This window comes from Salmo salar, chromosome ssa09, assembly GCF_905237065.1.
Source record: "Salmo salar chromosome ssa09, Ssal_v3.1, whole genome shotgun sequence".
In the NCBI taxonomy this organism is placed as follows: domain Eukaryota; kingdom Metazoa; phylum Chordata; class Actinopteri; order Salmoniformes; family Salmonidae; genus Salmo; species Salmo salar.
The window spans coordinates 32,496,888-32,513,922 of NC_059450.1; the positions used below are offsets into that span (position 1 = coordinate 32,496,888).

At 45.7% G+C, this 17,035-nt stretch overlaps 1 protein-coding gene across 2 annotated transcripts in view; it reads left to right on the plus strand.

Annotated features, from left to right (window-relative positions):
* The window catches only part of LOC106611225 (neuronal PAS domain-containing protein 3), a 478,408-nt gene that overhangs the window by 44,320 nt on the left and 417,053 nt on the right, over nucleotides 1–17,035 (plus strand). The gene's annotated exons all lie outside the window — the stretch shown is intronic.

Here is a 17,035-nt window from a genome sequence, read left to right on the forward strand (position 1 = left end):
AATAGTGAATGGAGAACACTTTTCCTGTGGTTCATTTTCATGCCAGCCAGGTAGGCTATGCTCCTGTGGTAAAGAGAAGCAATGTGCTTAATATTCTGAAAGTTGAGAAATAAATCTAGTAGACCTAGCCTATAGAAAGCTGATCCTCCTCTTTTTAGTAGATGCCATCACTCTGTTTTCTCCTGCAATTGCATAGCCTATTGAAATGTTGCGCAACATGAGCTCATGGGCCCTCATGAAGTGTTTGATTTTCGAACACATTTGCATTGATGTCAGAGTGATTAGAGGGACACTAGAGTGCTGAGTACCAGGCAGTTATCAAGTTTGGTAGGCTACTAATGACCATCAGCAACATCAGAGCTTGGAGAAGCCTAATTCCCGTGACTAATCGGCCACGTGGAATTTGACTGCCTTCATGACTCGTGACCGCCGGTGTGGCGGTAATACGGTCACCGCAACAGCCCTAATTGTAGTTCTGTCTCTCTCTCTCTCTCACACACACACACACACACACACACACACACACACACACACACACACACACACACACACACACACACACACACACACACACACACACACACACACACACACACACACACACACACACACACACACACACCAAACACTGGCTGCAGTCAAAGCCAAACCCCTGCTAACCCAGGATATTTTATCCCCATCACTAAATAAATTGATTAGAAGGAGAGGAATGTCCTCCACTGTTGCTTTCTTCCTCTATATTGCTACATTTTTTTATTAATTTAACTATTTTCTGTACTCTGAAGTGCAAAGCTTGAGCAACAGAATCTCTTTATTCAGCGCACTGGGAAAAAAGTGCTTTAGGATACCAGTTGGGAGGAAATTGCTCCCAGCCTCCACCTCTTCCCCTCTCCTCCCTTTTTCTATCTCCCTCCTCTCTCTCCTCCTCACTCTCCTCCTCTCTCTCCTCTCTCTATGGGTTGTCTCCTACGGTGCAGAGAACAAGAGTTACATAGCATCAGTGTTCCTGCATTCTGAGCATAGGCCTGTTGTGTTTCTGGACACATGCTTGTCTCCACCGACTTGTCCTTTGGATATGTAGACAATATACTTAATGGGTCACTACCTCCATCAGAAGGCTCCGTTTCAGCTAAGTCTGCAGTGTAAACTGGATGTGACGAGGCGCAGGCCAGAACTGACTGAACTCCTTTCAGATAATTCAGAGACAAAAGGATCTGATTTCAAACCGCCTTCACACCCATTTATTCATTTTTTACTTCAATACAGATAGGTCTTCTCACCATTTCTGAAGAAAATAGCCCTTTTTCCCAGTCAGTTGAATAAAGAGATTCTGTTGCTCAAGCTTTGCATTTTATAACACAGAATATAGTTTTTATTTAAACATTCCCTATGTGATTAGTACCACTAGTGTCTGTATGTATTTAGTGAAAAGCATAATTATGATGCATGCCGTGGTAAGACTAGAACCAAAAGCAGCCACTCATACCCATATGTTGCTGTGATTGATTTTTATTATGGTAATTTATTTTAAAGCACAATTATTTCCATTGAAGCTTCATTATACTTGTGCTTATTTATATATGGAACGGACACACACACACACACACACACACACACACACACACACACACACACACACACACACACACACACACACACACACACACACACACACACACTACTGTATATTGTGAATACCTCTGCCCTGCTGGAGCTTTAAGCTCAGCTTTAAATCGCTGCCTAGCTGCCTGAGATGAATTCATTCAGGGCTAGGGAAGGAATTCAATAGCTATGTTTAGTCCATTTTCTCCCCTTCAGCCTGCTGCTTTGGAGAGAATAAATGGAATGAGGAGTTGGGGAATATTATTATGACAGGAGTAATGTTAGAACATGTTACAAAAATGTGATGCAAAAACATTATTCCTCCAAACTCCATCAAAATAAACACATTTTCCGGAAAAACAATGGATCTAATTACCAGACGTGAAACGGCGTGGCTAATGAAAACAAATATTTCTTTTTAACTCCCATATTGATAATATATCGTTGGCAGGAGCAGTGTTGAGCTACTTTATCTTATTTATAGGGACAGCAAAACCCACAGGAGCAGTGTTGAGCTACTTTATCTTATTTATAGGGACAGCAAAACCCACAGGAACAGTGTTGAGCTACTTTATCTTATTTATAGGGACAGCAAAACCCACAGGAGCAGTGTTGAGCTACTTTATCTTATTTATAGGGACAGCAAAACCCACAGGAACAGTGTTGAGCTACTTTATCTTATTTATAGGGACAGCAAAACCCATATGTCAGGATAAATAGCAGCAATAGTGCAATTGGCTCACTAATGCCATGCTTTCATTGTTTATTCCTGTTCTGTTGTATAATTTACATTCAGCTGTGGTGCTGTGTTGTAGTCAGCTGTGTGACTGTATGACTGTGTCCTGATGTGACTGTGTCCTGATGTGACTGTGTGACTGTGTCCTGATGTGACTGTGTCCTGATGTGACTGTATGACTGTGTCCTGATGTAACTGTATGACTGTCTCCTGATGTGATTGTATGACTGTGTCTTGATGTGACTGTATGAAAGTGTCCTGATGTGACTGTGTCCTGATGTAACTGTATGACTGTCTCCTGATGTGATTGTATGACTGTGTCCTGATATGACTGTGTCCTGATGTGACTGTATGACTGTCTCCTGATGTGACTGTATGGCTGTGTCCTGATGTGACTGTATGACTGTGTCTTGATGTGACTGTATGACTGTGTCCTGATGTGACTCTATGACGGTGTCCTGATGTGACTGTATGACTGTGTCCTGATGTGACTGTGTCTTGATGTAACTGTATGACTGTGTCCTGATATGACTGTGTCCTGATGTGACTGTATGCCTGTGTCCTGATGTGACTGTGTCCTGATGTGACTGTATCCTGATGTGACTGTGTGTCCTGATGTGACTGACTGACTGTGTCCTGATGTGACTGTATTACTGTGTCCTGATGTGACTGCTGGACTGTTTCCTGATGTGACTGTATGACCGTGTCCTGATGTGACTGTATGACTGTGTCCTGATGTGACTGCATGACTGTTTCCTGATGTGACTGTGTGACTGTGTCCTGATGTGACTGTCTCCTGATGTGACTGTATGACTGTGTCCTGATATGACTGTGTCCTGATGTGACTGTGTGGCTGTGTCCTGATGTGACTGTGTGTCTGTGTCCTGATGTAACAGTGTCCTGATGTGACTGTATCCTGATGTGACTGTGTGACTGTGTCCTGATGTGACTGCATGACTGTGTCCTGATGTGACTGCATGACTGTGTCCTGATGTGACTGTATCCTGATGTGACTGTATGACTGTGTCCTGATGTGACAGTGTCTTGATGTGACTGTATGACCGTGTCCTGATGTGACTGTATGACTGTGTCCTGATGTGACTGTCTCCTGATGTGACTGTATGACTGTGTCCTGATGTGACAGTGTCTTGATGTAACTGTATGACCGTGTCCTGATGTGACTGTATGACTGTGTCCTGATGTGACTGTGTCCTGATGTGACTGTATGACTGTGTCCTGATGTGACTGTATGACTGTCTCCTGATGTGACTGCATGCCTGTGTCCTGATGTGACTGTGTCCTGATGTGACTGTGTGTCCTGATGTGACTGCATGACTGTGTCCTGATGTGACTGCATGACTGTGTCCGGATGTGACTGTATGACCATGTCCTGATGTGACTGTCTGACCGTGTCCTGATGTGACTGTATGACTGTGTCCTGATATGACTGTGTCTTGATGTAACTGTATGACTGTGTCCTGATTTGACTGTGTCCTGATGTGACTGTATGACTGTGTCCTGATGTGACTGTATGACTGTCTCCTGATGTGACTGTATGCCTGTGTCCTGATGTGACTGTGTCTTGATGTGACTGTATCCTGATGTGACTGTGTGTCCTGATGTGACTGTATGACTGTGTCCTGATGTGACTGTATGACCGTGTCCTGATATGACTGTCTTCTGATATGACTGTATGACTGTGTCCTGATGTGACTGTATGACTGTGTCCTGATGTGACTGTATGACTGTGTCCTGATGTGACTGTATGACTGTCTCCTGATGTGACTGTATGCCTGTGTCCTGATGTGACTGTGTCCTGATGTGACTGTGTCCTGATGTGACTGTATCCTGATGTGACTGTGTGTCCTGATGTGACTGTATGACTGTGTCCTGATGTGACTGTATGACTGTGTCCTGATGTGACTGTATGACCATGTCCTGATATGACTGTCTTCTGATGTGACTGTCTGACTGTGTCCTGATATGACCGTGTCCTTATGTGACTGTATGACTGTGTCCTGATGTGACTGCATGCCTGTGTCCTGATGTGACTGTGTCCTGATGTGACTGTGTGTCCTGATGTGACTGCATGACTGTGTCCTGATGTGACTGCATGACTGTGTCCGGATGTGACTGTATGACCATGTCCTGATGTGACTGTCTGACCGTGTCCTGATGTGACTGTATGACTGTGTCCTGATATGACTGTGTCTTGATGTAACTGTATGACTGTGTCCTGATTTGACTGTGTCCTGATGTAACTGTATGACTGTGTCCTGATGTGACTGTATGACTGTCTCCTGATGTGACTGTATGCCTGTGTCCTGATGTGACTGTGTCTTGATGTGACTGTATCCTGATGTGACTGTGTGTCCTGATGTGACTGTATGACTGTGTCCTGATGTGACTGTATGACTGTGTCCTGATGTGACTGTATGACCGTGTCCTGATATGACTGTCTTCTGATATGACTGTATGACTGTGTCCTGATGTGACTGTATGACTGTGTCCTGATGTGACTGTATGACTGTGTCCTGATGTGACTGTATGACTGTCTCCTGATGTGACTGTATGCCTGTGTCCTGATGTGACTGTGTCCTGATGTGACTGTGTCCTGATGTGACTGTATCCTGATGTGACTGTGTGTCCTGATGTGACTGTATGACTGTGTCCTGATGTGACTGTATGACTGTGTCCTGATGTGACTGTATGACCATGTCCTGATATGACTGTCTTCTGATGTGACTGTATGACTGTGTCCTGATATGACCGTGTCCTTATGTGACTGTATGACTGTGTCCTGATGTGACTGTGTGGCTGTGTCCTGATGTGAATGTGTGTCTGTGTCCTGATGTGACAGTATCCTGATGTGACTGTATCCTGATGTGACTGTATGACTGTGTCCTGATGTGAGTATATGACTGTGTCCTGATGTGACTACATGACTGTGTCCTGATGTGACTGCATGACTGTGTCCTGATGTGACTGCATGACTGTCTCCTGATGTGATTGTATGACTGTGTCCTGATATGACTGTCTCCTGATGTGACTGTATGACTGTATCCTGATGTGACTGTATGACTGTGTCTTGATGTGACTGTATGACTGTGTCCTGATGTGACTCTATGACTGTGTCCTGATGTGACTGTATGACTGTGTCCTGATGTGACTGTCTCCTGATGTGACTGTATCCTGATGTGACTGTGTTTCCTGATGTGACTGTATGACTGTGTCCTGATGTGACTGTATGACTGTCTCCTGATGTGACTGTATGACTGTGTCCTGATGTGACTGTATGACTGTGTCTTGATGTGACTGTATGACTGTGTCCTGATCTGACTCTATGACTGTGTCCTGATGTGACTGTATGACTGTGTCCTGATGTGACTGTCTCCTGATGTGACTGTGTCTTGATGTGACTGTGTGTCCTGATGTGACTGACTGACTGTGTCCTGATGTGACTGTATGACTGTGTCCTGATGTGACTGCTGGACTGTTTCCTGATGTGACTGTATGACCGTGTCCTGATGTGACTGTATGACTGTGTCCTGATGTGACTGCATGACTGTTTCCTGATGTGACTGTGTGACTGTGTCCTGATGTGACTGTCTCCTGATGTGACTGTATGACTGTGTCCTGATATGACTGTGTCCTGATGTGACTGTATGACTGTGTCCTGATGTGACTGCATGACTGTCTCCTGATGTGATTGTATGACTGTGTCCTGATATGACTGTGTCCTGATGTGACTGTATGACTGTATCCTGATGTGACTGTATGACTGTGTCTTGATGTGACTGTATGACTGTGTCCTGATGTGACTCTATGACTGTGTCCTGATGTGACTGTATGACTGTGTCCTGATGTGACTGTCTCCTGATGTGACTGTATGACTGTGTCCTGATATGACTGTGTCCTGATGTGACTGTATGACTGTGTCCTGATGTGACTGTATGACTGTGTCTTGATGTGACTGTATGACTGTGTCCTGATCTGACTCTATGACTGTGTCCTGATGTGACTGTATGACTGTGTCCTGATGTGACTGTGTCCTGATGTGACTGTGTCCTGATGTGACTGTATCCTGATGTGACTGTGTGTCCTGATGTGACTGTACGACTGTGTCCTGATGTGACTGTATGACTGTGTCCTGATGTGACTGTATGACCATGTCCTGATATGACTGTATTCTGATGTGACTGTATGACTGTGCCCTGATATGACCGTGTCCTTATGTGACTGTATGACTGTGTCCTGATATGACTGTGTGGCTGTGTCCTGATGTGAATGTGTGTATGTGTCCTGATGTGACAGTATCCTGATGTGACTGTATCCTGATGTGACTGTGTGTCCTGATGTGACTGTGTGGCTGTGTCCTGATGTGACTGTATGACTGTGTCCTGATGTGAGTGTATGACTGTGTCCTGATGTGACTACATGACTGTGTCCTGATGTGACTGCATGACTGTGTCCTGATGTGACTGCATGACTGTCTCCTGATGTGATTGTATGACTGTGTCCTGATATGACTGTCTCCTGATGTGACTGTATGACTGTCTCCTGATGTGACTGTATGACTGTATCCTGATGTGACTGTATGACTGTGTCTTGATGTGACTGTATGACTGTGTCCTGATGTGACTGTATGACTGTGTCCTGATGTGACTGTATGACTGTGTCCTGATGTGACTGTGTCTTGATGTAACTGTATGACTGTGTCCTGATATGACTGTGTCCTGATGCGACTGTATGCCTGTGTCCTGATGTGACTGTGTCCTGATGTGACTGTATCCTGATGTGACTGTGTGTCCTGATGTGACTGTATGACTGTGTCTTGATGTGACTGTATGACTGTGTCCTGATGTGACTCTATGACTGTGTCCTGATGTGACTGTATGACTGTGTCCTGATGTGACTGTCTCCTGATGTGACTGTATGACTGTGTCCTGATATGACTGTGTCCTGATGTGACTGTATGACTGTGTCCTGATGTGACTGTATGACTGTGTCTTGATGTGACTGTATGACTGTGTCCTGATCTGACTCTATGACTGTGTCCTGATGTGACTGTATGACTGTGTCCTGATGTGACTGTGTCCTGATGTGACTGTGTCCTGATGTGACTGTATCCTGATGTGACTGTGTGTCCTGATGTGACTGTACGACTGTGTCCTGATGTGACTGTATGACTGTGTCCTGATGTGACTGTATGACCATGTCCTGATATGACTGTATTCTGATGTGACTGTATGACTGTGCCCTGATATGACCGTGTCCTTATGTGACTGTATGACTGTGTCCTGATATGACTGTGTGGCTGTGTCCTGATGTGAATGTGTGTATGTGTCCTGATGTGACAGTATCCTGATGTGACTGTATCCTGATGTGACTGTGTGTCCTGATGTGACTGTGTGGCTGTGTCCTGATGTGACTGTATGACTGTGTCCTGATGTGAGTGTATGACTGTGTCCTGATGTGACTACATGACTGTGTCCTGATGTGACTGCATGACTGTGTCCTGATGTGACTGCATGACTGTCTCCTGATGTGATTGTATGACTGTGTCCTGATATGACTGTCTCCTGATGTGACTGTATGACTGTCTCCTGATGTGACTGTATGACTGTATCCTGATGTGACTGTATGACTGTGTCTTGATGTGACTGTATGACTGTGTCCTGATGTGACTGTATGACTGTGTCCTGATGTGACTGTATGACTGTGTCCTGATGTGACTGTGTCTTGATGTAACTGTATGACTGTGTCCTGATATGACTGTGTCCTGATGCGACTGTATGCCTGTGTCCTGATGTGACTGTGTCCTGATGTGACTGTATCCTGATGTGACTGTGTGTCCTGATGTGACTGACTGACTGTGTCCTGATGTGACTGCTGGACTGTTTCCTGATGTGACTGTATGACCGTGTCCTGATGTGACTGTATGACTGTGTCCTGATGTGACTGCATGACTGTTTCCTGATGTGACTGTATGACAGTGTCCTGATATGACTGTGTCCTGATGTGACTGTATGACTGTGTCCTGATGTAACTGTATGACTGTCTCCTGATGTGATTGTATGACTGTGTCCTGATATGACTGTGTCCTGATGTGACTGTATGACTGTGTCCTGATGTGACTGTATGACTGTGTCTTGATGTGACTGTATGACTGTGTCCTGATCTGACTCTATGACTGTGTCCTGATGTGACTGTATGACTGTGTCCTGATGTGACTGTGTCCTGATGTGACTGTGTCCTGATGTGACTGTATCCTGATGTGACTGTGTGTCCTGATGTGACTGTACGACTGTGTCCTGATGTGACTGTATGACTGTGTCCTGATGTGACTGTATGACCATGTCCTGATATGACTGTATTCTGATGTGACTGTATGACTGTGCCCTGATATGACCGTGTCCTTATGTGACTGTATGACTGTGTCCTGATATGACTGTGTGGCTGTGTCCTGATGTGAATGTGTGTATGTGTCCTGATGTGACAGTATCCTGATGTGACTGTATCCTGATGTGACTGTGTGTCCTGATGTGACTGTGTGGCTGTGTCCTGATGTGACTGTATGACTGTGTCCTGATGTGAGTGTATGACTGTGTCCTGATGTGACTACATGACTGTGTCCTGATGTGACTGCATGACTGTGTCCTGATGTGACTGCATGACTGTCTCCTGATGTGATTGTATGACTGTGTCCTGATATGACTGTCTCCTGATGTGACTGTATGACTGTCTCCTGATGTGACTGTATGACTGTATCCTGATGTGACTGTATGACTGTGTCTTGATGTGACTGTATGACTGTGTCCTGATGTGACTGTATGACTGTGTCCTGATGTGACTGTATGACTGTGTCCTGATGTGACTGTGTCTTGATGTAACTGTATGACTGTGTCCTGATATGACTGTGTCCTGATGCGACTGTATGCCTGTGTCCTGATGTGACTGTGTCCTGATGTGACTGTATCCTGATGTGACTGTGTGTCCTGATGTGACTGACTGACTGTGTCCTGATGTGACTGCTGGACTGTTTCCTGATGTGACTGTATGACCGTGTCCTGATGTGACTGTATGACTGTGTCCTGATGTGACTGCATGACTGTTTCCTGATGTGACTGTATGACAGTGTCCTGATATGACTGTGTCCTGATGTGACTGTGTGGCTGTGTCCTGATGTGACTGTGTGTCTGTGTCCTGATGTAACAGTGTCCTGATGTGACTTTATCCTGATGTGACTGTGTGACTGTGTCCTGATGTGACTGCATGACTGTGTCCTGATGTGACTGCATGACTGTGTCCTGATGTGACTGTATGACCGTGTCCTGATGTGACTGTATGACTGTGTCCTGATGTGACTGTCTCCTGATGTGACTGTATGACTGTCTCCTGATGTGATTGTATGACTCTGTCCTGATATGACTGTGTCCTGATGTGACTGTATGACTGTCTCCTGATGTGACTGTATGACTGTGTCCTAATGTGACTGTATGACTGTGTCCTGATGTGACTGTGTGTCTGTGTCCTGATGTAACAGTGTCCTGATGTGACTTTATCCTGATGTGACTGTGTGACTGTGTCCTGATGTGACTGCATGACTGTGTCCTGATGTGACTGTATGACTGTGTCCTGATGTGACTGTGTCTTGATGTAACTGTATGACTGTGTCCTGATATGACTGTGTCCTGATGCGACTGTATGCCTGTGTCCTGATGTGACTGTGTCCTGATGTGACTGTATCCTGATGTGACTGTGTGTCCTGATGTGACTGACTGACTGTGTCCTGATGTGACTGCTGGACTGTTTCCTGATGTGACTGTATGACCGTGTCCTGATGTGACTGTATGACTGTGTCCTGATGTGACTGCATGACTGTTTCCTGATGTGACTGTATGACAGTGTCCTGATATGACTGTGTCCTGATGTGACTGTGTGGCTGTGTCCTGATGTGACTGTGTGTCTGTGTCCTGATGTAACAGTGTCCTGATGTGACTTTATCCTGATGTGACTGTGTGACTGTGTCCTGATGTGACTGCATGACTGTGTCCTGATGTGACTGCATGACTGTGTCCTGATGTGACTGTATGACCGTGTCCTGATGTGACTGTATGACTGTGTCCTGATGTGACTGTCTCCTGATGTGACTGTATGACTGTCTCCTGATGTGATTGTATGACTCTGTCCTGATATGACTGTGTCCTGATGTGACTGTATGACTGTCTCCTGATGTGACTGTATGACTGTGTCCTGATGTGACTGTATGACTGTGTCCTGATGTGACTGTGTGTCTGTGTCCTGATGTAACAGTGTCCTGATGTGACTTTATCCTGATGTGACTGTGTGACTGTGTCCTGATGTGACTGCATGACTGTGTCCTGATGTGACTGCATGACTGTGTCCTGATGTGACTGTATGACCGTGTCCTGATGTGACTGTATGACTGTGTCCTGATGTGACTGTCTCCTGATGTGACTGTATGACTGTCTCCTGATGTGATTGTATGACTCTGTCCTGATATGACTGTGTCCTGATGTGACTGTATGACTGTCTCCTGATGTGACTGTATGACTGTGTCCTGATGTGACTGTATGACTGTGTCTTGATGTGACTGTATGACTGTGTCCTGATGTGACTGTATGACTGTGTCCTGATGTGACTGTCTCCTGATGTGACTGTATGACTGTCTCCTGATGTGATTGTATGACTCTGTCCTGATATGACTGTGTCCTGATGTGACTGTATGACTGTCTCCTGATGTGACTGTATGACTGTGTCCTGATGTGACTGTATGACTGTGTCCTGATGTGACTGTGTGTCTGTGTCCTGATGTAACAGTGTCCTGATGTGACTTTATCCTGATGTGACTGTGTGACTGTGTCCTGATGTGACTGCATGACTGTGTCCTGATGTGACTGCATGACTGTGTCCTGATGTGACTGTATGACCGTGTCCTGATGTGACTGTATGACTGTGTCCTGATGTGACTGTCTCCTGATGTGACTGTATGACTGTCTCCTGATGTGATTGTATGACTCTGTCCTGATATGACTGTGTCCTGATGTGACTGTATGACTGTCTCCTGATGTGACTGTATGACTGTGTCCTGATGTGACTGTATGACTGTGTCCTGATGTGACTCTATGACTGTGTCCTGATGTGACTGTATCCTGATGTGACTGTGTGTCCTGATGTGACTGTATGACTGTGTCCTGATGTGACTGTATCACTGTGTCCTGATGTGACTGTATGACCATGTCCTGATATGACTGTCTTCTGGTATGACTGTGTCCTGATATGACCGTGTCCTGATGTGAATGTGTGTCTGTGTCCTGATGTGACAGTGTCCTGATGTGACTGTATCCTGATGTGACTGTGTGTCCTGATGTGACTGTGTGGCTGTGTCCTGATGTGACTGTATGACTGTGTCCTGATGTGAGTGTATGACTGTGTCCTGATGTGACTACATGACTGTGTCCTGATGTGACTGCATGACTGTGTCCTGATGTGACTGCATGACTGTCTCCTGATGTGATTGTATGACTGTGTCCTGATATGACTGTGTCCTGATGTGACTGTATGACTGTCTCCTGATGTGACTGTATGACTGTATCCTGATGTGACTGTAAGACTGTGTCTTGATGTGACTGTATGACTGTGTCCTGATGTGACTCTATGACTGTGTCCTGATGTGACTGTATGACTGTGTCCTGATGTGACTGTCTCCTGATGTGACTGTGTGTCCTGATGTGACTCTATGACTGTGTCCTGATGTGACTGCATGACTGTTTCCTGATGTGACTGTATGACAGTGTTCTGATATGACTGTGTCCTAATGTGACTGTGTGGCTGTGTCCTGATGTGACTGTGTGTCTGTGTCCTGATGTAACAGTGTCCTGATGTGACTTTATCCTGATGTGACTGTTTGACTGTGTCCTGATGTGACTGCATGACTGTGTCCTGATGTGACTGGATGACTGTGTCCTGATGTGACTGTATGACCGTGTCCTGATGTGACTGCATGACTGTGTCCTGATGTGACTGTCTCCTGATGTGACTGTATGATTGTCACCTGATGTGATTGTATGACTCTGTCCTGATATGACTGTGTCCTGATGTGACTGTATGACTGTGTCTTGATGTGACTGTATGACTGTGTCCTGATGTGACTCTATGACTGTGTCCTGATGTGACTGTATGACTGTGTCCTGATGTGACTGTCTCCTGATGTGACTGTATGATTGTCTCCTGATGTGATTGTATGACTCTGTCCTGATATGACTGTGTCCTGATGTGACTGTATGACTGTCTCCTGATGTGACTGTATGACTGTGTCCTGATGTGACTGTATGACTGTGTCTTGATGTGACTGTATGACTGTGTCCTGATGTGACTCTATGACTGTGTCCTGATGTGACTGTATGACTGTGTCCTGATGTGACTGTCTCCTGATGTGACACTATCCTGATGTGACTGTGTGTCCTGATGTTACTGTATGACTGTGTCCTGATGTGACTGTGTCTTGATGTAACTGTATGACTGTGTCCTGATATGACTGTGTCCTGATGTGACTGTATGCCTGTGTCCTGATGTGACTGTGTCCTGATGTGACTGTGTCCTGATGTGACTGTATCCTGATGTGACTGTGTGTCCTGATGTGACTGTATGACTGTGTCCTGATGTGACTGTATGACTGTGTCCAAATGTGACTGTATGACTGTGTCCTGATGTGACTGTATGACCGTGTCCTGATATGACTGTCTTCTGATATGACTGTATGACTGTGTCCTGATGTGACTCTATGACTGTGTCCTGATGTGACTGTATGACTGTGTCCTGATGTGACTGTCTCCTGATGTGACTGTATCCTGATGTGACTTTGTGTCCTGATGTGACTGTATGACTGTGTCCTGATGTGACTGTGTCTTGATGTAACTGTATGACTGTGTCCTGATATGACTGTGTCCTGATGTGACTGTATGCCTGTGTCCTGATGTGACTGTGTCCTGATGTGACTGTATCCTGATGTGACTGTGTGTCCTGATGTGACTGACTGACTGTGTCCTGATGTGACTGTATGACTGTGTCCTGATGTTGACTGCTGGACTGTTTCCTGATGTGACTTTATGACCGTGTCCTGATGTGACTGTATGACTGTGTCCTGATGTGACTGCATGACTGTTTCCTGATGTGACTGTGTGACTGTGTCCTGATGTGACTGTCTCCTGATGTGACTCTATGACTGTGTCCTGATATGACTGTGTCCTGATGTGACTGTGTGGCTGTGTCCTGATGTGACTGTGTGTGTCTGTGTCCTGATGTAACAGTGTCCTGATGTGACTGTATCCTGATGTGACTGTGTGACTGTGTCCTGATGTGACTGCATGACTGTGTCCTGATGTGACTGCATGACTGTGTCCTGATGTGACTGTATGACCGTGTCCTGATGTGACTTTATGACTGTGTCCTGATGTGACTGTGTCCTGATGTGACTGTATGACTGTGTCCTGATGTGACTGTATGACTGTCTCCTGATGTGACTGCATGCCTGTGTCCGGATGTGACTGTGTCCTGATGTGACTGTGTGTCCTGATGTGACTGCATGACTGTGTCCTGATGTGACTGCATGACTGTGTCCTGATGTGACTGTATGACCATGTCCTGATGTGACTGTCTGACCGTGTCCTGATATGACTGTATGACTGTGTCCTGATATGACTGTGTCTTGATGTAACTGTATGACTGTGTCCTGATTTGACTGTGTCCTGATGTGACTGTATGACTGTGTCCTGATGTGACTGTATGACTGTCTCCTGATGTGACTGTATGCCTGTGTCCTGATGTGACTGTGTCTTGATGTGACTGTATCCTGATGTGACTGTGTGTCCTGATGTGACTGTATGACTGTGTCCTGATGTGACTGTATGACTGTGTCCTGATGTGACTGTATGACTGTGTCCTGATGTGACTGTATGACCGTGTCCTGATATGACTGTTTTCTGATGTGACTGTATGACTGTGTCCTGATGTGACTGTATGACTGTGTCCTGATGTGACTGTATGACTGTGTCCTGATGTGACTGTATGACTGTCTCCTGATGTGACTGTATGCCTGTGTCCTGATGTGACTGTGTCCTGATGTGACTGTGTCCTGATGTGACTGTATCCTGATGTGACTGTGTGTCCTGATGTGACTGTATGACTGTGTCCTGATGTGACTGTATGACTGTGTCCTGATGTGACTGTATGACCATGTCCTGATATGACTGTCTTCTGATATGACTGTGTCCTGATATGACCATGTCCTTATGTGACTGTATGACTGTGTCCTGATGTGACTGTGTGGCTGTGTCCTGATGTGAATGTGTGTCTGTGTCCTAATGTGACAGTGTCCTGATGTGACTGTATGACTGTGTCCTGATGTGAGTGTATGACTGTGTCCTGATGTGACTACATGACTGTGTCCTGATGTGACTGCATGACTGTGTCCTGATGTGACTGCATGACTGTCTCCTGATGTGATTGTATGACTGTGTCCTGATATGACTGTGTCCTGATGTGACTGTATGACTGTCTCCTGATGTGACTGTATGACTGTATCCTGATGTGACTGTATGACTGTGTCTTGATGTGACTGTATGACTGTGTCCTGATGTGACTGTATGACTGTGTCCTGATGTGACTGTATGACTGTGTCCTGATGTGACTGTGTCTTGATGTAACTGTATGACTGTGTCCTGATATGACTGTGTCCTGATGTGACTGTATGCCTGTGTCCTGATGTGACTGTGTCCTGATGTGACTGTATCCTGATGTGACTGTGTGTCCTGATGTGACTGACTGACTGTGTCCTGATGTGACTGCTGGACTGTTTCCTGATGTGACTGTATGACCGTGTCCTGATGTGACTGTATGACTGTGTCCTGATGTGACTGCATGACTGTTTCCTGATGTGACTGTATGACAGTGTCCTGATATGACTGTGTCCTGATGTGACTGTGTGGCTGTGTCCTGATGTGACTGTGTGTCTGTGTCCTGATGTAACAGTGTCCTGATGTGACTTTATCCTGATGTGACTGTGTGACTGTGTCCTGATGTGACTGCATGACTGTGTCCTGATGTGACTGTATGACCGTGTCCTGATGTGACTGTATGACTGTGTCCTGATGTGACTGTCTCCTGATGTGACTGTATGACTGTCTCCTGATGTGATTGTATGACTCTGTCCTGATATGACTGTGTCCTGATGTGACTGTATGACTGTCTCCTGATGTGACTGTATGACTGTGTCCTGATGTGACTGTATGACTGTGTCCTGATGTGACTGTGTGTCTGTGTCCTGATGTAACAGTGTCCTGATGTGACTTTATCCTGATGTGACTGTGTGACTGTGTCCTGATGTGACTGCATGACTGTGTCCTGATGTGACTGCATGACTGTGTCCTGATGTGACTGTATGACCGTGTCCTGATGTGACTGTATGACTGTGTCCTGATGTGACTGTCTCCTGATGTGACTGTATGACTGTCTCCTGATGTGATTGTATGACTCTGTCCTGATATGACTGTGTCCTGATGTGACTGTATGACTGTCTCCTGATGTGACTGTATGACTGTGTCCTGATGTGACTGTATGACTGTGTCTTGATGTGACTGTATGACTGTGTCCTGATGTGACTCTATGACTGTGTCCTGATGTGACTGTATCCTGATGTGACTGTGTGTCCTGATGTGACTGTATGACTGTGTCCTGATGTGACTGTATCACTGTGTCCTGATGTGACTGTATGACCATGTCCTGATATGACTGTCTTCTGATATGACTGTGTCCTGATATGACCGTGTCCTGATGTGAATGTGTGTCTGTGTCCTGATGTGACAGTGTCCTGATGTGACTGTATCCTGATGTGACTGTGTGTCCTGATGTGACTGTGTGGCTGTGTCCTGATGTGACTGTATGACTGTGTCCTGATGTGAGTGTATGACTGTGTCCTGATGTGACTACATGACTGTGTCCTGATGTGACTGCATGACTGTGTCCTGATGTGACTGCATGACTGTCTCCTGATGTGATTGTATGACTGTGTCCTGATATGACTGTGTCCTGATGTGACTGTATGACTGTCTCCTGATGTGACTGTATGACTGTATCCTGATGTGACTGTAAGACTGTGTCTTGATGTGACTGTATGACTGTGTCCTGATGTGACTCTATGACTGTGTCCTGATGTGACTGTATGACTGTGTCCTGATGTGACTGTCTCCTGATGTGACTGTGTGTCCTGATGTGACTCTATGACTGTGTCCTGATGTGACTGTGTCTTGATGTAACTGTATGACTGTGTCCTGATATGACTGTGTCCTGATGTGACTGTATGCCTGTGTCCTGATGTGACTGTGTCCTGATGTGACTGTATCCTGATGTGACTGTGTGTCCTGATGTGACTGACTGACTGTGTCCTGATGTGACTGCTGGACTGTTTCTTGATGTGACTGTATGACCGTGTCCTGATGTGACTGTATGACTGTGTCCTGATGTGACTGCATGACTGTTTCCTGATGTGACTGTATGACAGTGTTCTGATATGACTGTGTCCTGATGTGACTGTGTGGCTGTGTCCTGATGTGACTGTGTGTCTGTGTCCTGATGTAACAGTGTCCTGATGTGACTTTATCCTGATGTGACTGTGTG